Source organism: Opisthocomus hoazin, chromosome 4, assembly GCF_030867145.1.
Source record: "Opisthocomus hoazin isolate bOpiHoa1 chromosome 4, bOpiHoa1.hap1, whole genome shotgun sequence".
Taxonomy (NCBI): domain Eukaryota; kingdom Metazoa; phylum Chordata; class Aves; order Opisthocomiformes; family Opisthocomidae; genus Opisthocomus; species Opisthocomus hoazin.
In genome coordinates this window covers 77,434,714-77,438,121 of record NC_134417.1, presented here as the reverse complement: position 1 = coordinate 77,438,121, position 3,408 = coordinate 77,434,714, and positions in this window count along the sequence as shown.

The following is a 3,408-nucleotide window of genomic DNA, read 5'->3' as shown; positions in this document are numbered from 1 at the left end:
AGTGAAAGCACCTCAAATCAAGGACAAATTATATTCTGCCTTGCATTTTTTTTTTTACTTATTTAGACCCCAGTTGAACATGTCAGTGAAGTACTTGAGAACTCTCAAAGAATGCAGTAGTAATACTTCGAATAAAATAGTTACAGCTGAAGATTTTAAGTTAAGCATATGCTGAAATGATGTGGCAGATTTATGCTGAGGAGTGAGCTCACAGTTCACAAGCTGTGATTGCTAGAAATTTGTGGCAAAAGAGGTTGGTACTTTCAACTCTGGTTTTGCTTCTTGTTTTCTTCATCTGTTTGAGGCCATACCAATTGCTATAATAGCTGGGAAGAAAAAGCTGGAACACAGCAGGATCTGGCAACAAATATCTCTTCATTGATATACTCCAAAGTCTGGATACTGAAGTTGGGGATGAGCAAGGGAGCACCTATGCTTGGAAAAATCCCTGAAGACCAGTTGCATTAACTCTGAATACCACCATGTTGCTCTGGCAGTAGCGAAGAGCCAGAGCAGAACCACTCACACAGCAGGAGGTTTTTAAAAGCTCGGTGGGGTTAATGTCATGGGAAGGTCATGAGCAGTGAGCTGCCAAATTGCACTTCGAGACCTTTCTCCTGCTGTGAACTAATGGCTATGTAAGGTACAAGGCAGTGGAATATAAGGCTCTAAAGCTATCTTTCATTAAATGCAAAGTTTTTACATTTTAGCCAATTAAAATATCTCAGTGTGTTCAAGTAATTGGTAAATCCATGATCTTGAAGCCTGTCCAAAACCAATAAAAAAAGGCAGTACCTGCAACAAAGACGTCACAAGTCAAGGAACATTAAATGTGCTGCACAGGTCTATATAATGAACACATTTGGGTGGGATCGCTTGTAGGTTTGCAGATTTGGCCTGGCTTAAGCAGGCTTAGCTCACTTTATTGGAGTGCGTCCTCTTACATTAGGGTTGGATCTTCTTCCTGTGCTCTGGTTTTCTACTAAGCATAATTATCAGCTGTTCTTACACCCAGGTGCAGCTCCCTATATTATTCCTAATCATTCTCACTAAAGCCAATAACCTTCCCCAGTCTGATGTGAGTATAATTATATTTCATTACTTCACAAATGAGCCATGAAAGAGCGATAAAAAGTTATATTTTACACTAGAGGCAGTGAGGAAAACACTGAATAATACTACTTCTCCTCGACAGTGCTGGCATCTATGAATGGATGGGGTTCATGGTGCTGCATGTATGTAGATCATCAAACACAGAAGCACGAAGGGGAAAAGTTCAGTTAACCTAGGAAAGACGGAACTACCATAATGAGAGTACTTCTGCAGGGTCACCAAGTTACTTTTTCCCAGTGGAAATAATAACAAAGACAAGAGAAAGTGTGTAGATAAACATCTAATTGATAGGGACAATGTGTAAGTTTGTTCCTCAGATATCTGCTGTAGTCGTATCTCCTTGATACACAACACTTGAACTTCAGTGAAAATCAGCAGTTGCAAAAGTTAGTGGAGACTTGAAGTTCTGTTTTCCACTATTGCATGCCCTTTTTATGCTGCCAAGGTTGCACAGAAAAGCACAAAGTGGGGAACGAGCAGCCTGCTGCTAACAGCGTCTCAGGTGAAGGTGTTCTGGTTGGAGCCCAGGAGATGATTCCAGGGCAGACTCCTTTCCCATCCCACAGAGGCAGGTGACCCTCAGGTGACCACACTGCTAGCTCATGTGCCAAATGTGCTGAGAATAAGATGCAGGTAACACTTATAAAATATTTATGGGATTTTAAAGTAAAATTTAGTAGAAAATACTAAGCAAAGCATACTCTGAAGCAGCTCCCCAATCTATTCCTAGTGCCGGGCACATATTTTCTAAATTAGTGTTTGCCATTTTGAAGCATTTTCATCAGTGGGAATATGTCAAGGTGGATATTTCATATTGGAAATAGTCATACTTATTAAAAGGAAATTTGGTTAAGGCTCATTGCAAAGGTTTTGGAATGGTATATTTCTTATTTATTACTCCTCTTTCAGAAAAGCTCTTATTATTAAAAAAAAAGTCTAAATGGATTTTTTTTATTTTAAGAGAAATATGTATTTCTATTGATACGACTTTTTTTGAACATTTTCTTTTGCAGGACTTTATGAATTCTGTAATTTTTTTCCCCTCCAAACCTGGTTGTGTTTCAAAATGTCACGATTTCCTGTGAAACAGAAAATCCAGTTCTGCCATAGCCCTGTCTGTGGAGCCTTCAGAATGAGGAATGGTGGTTAGTCTCTGTAATTACCCAATAAACCCAAACTTGCAGGAGAGACAAAAATGTAAGAAAAAGAAGAAAAAAATCCCGCAACTTGAGAGAAGAAAGAATTTATGCAGACTTTTGTAATGAACATGTCCTCAATAACTCAACAGTAACAGAACTAGTTCTACTTATATACAGGAGCTTTCTAGCAATAAACCTGTGTCTGCCCTCTGACATTGTTGTATGAAGGAGACATCAGTGGTATGGTACAAGCCATTCTTGTAGTAATTTTTTTCATCAGACTGGAATAAGAAGATGGACTTTGTTTAAATTCGTGGCAAAAATAATCACTCATAAAATTGTGGAATCTGAATGTTACCATTTGGGGCATTGTAAAGCTGCCTTGCCTTGCGCAACTGTATTATTTCAACTGTTCATTATTGGGTATGCTTAAATACTCATCTACAAACTTGGAAATCCCAGTTCTGTTTCTGAACTGAGTGTCTCTAATTTATTTACCCAAAGGCTAAGACTTTTATTTTTCAAGCAAATTTAACAAATGCTTTCTCTCTCTTTCTTTCAAATCCCTTTTCAGAACATTAAAAGAGGAAATATCTAAAGAGGATATAATATCATAAGGCATTCACCTACTGAGTAAGATTGATCCTGCCTAAGAAGACTATGGATAATTCAAGCCATCTGACCAAATCACTTTTCATTTCTAAAAATGTCTTTGTGAGGTTGTATGCAGTAAGATGGGCAAAGGGAGCGAGATGTGTGGGCAATAGTAAGTACAACCAGGTAACTTCTGGTAGACTAAAGACCGGAGAGAGAAGTACAAAGAATAGGAAGAAGGTTCTGTGCTACTGTAACTATTTGTTTGAAGTCAAAGAGGAACCAAAAGACAGTTAATGACTTTATTTATTCCAAGAATATGTAAATCTGGATGCACAAAGAAGTAACATACTGTCTACATAAAACATTTCCATTTGCTGGCTCCTCCCATCTGGATTTACTGGATTACGGCCAAAGAGTTGTAACTGCCAAATTTTTCTCTAACAGAAAATCCATCTGAGCAGAATTTAATATTGGCAGAGGATGTTTGGAGACATGTGTGAAAAATTAGGAAATCTTTAAGGGAAGAAGTCACCCAATTAAAAATGTGCAGAAAATAATC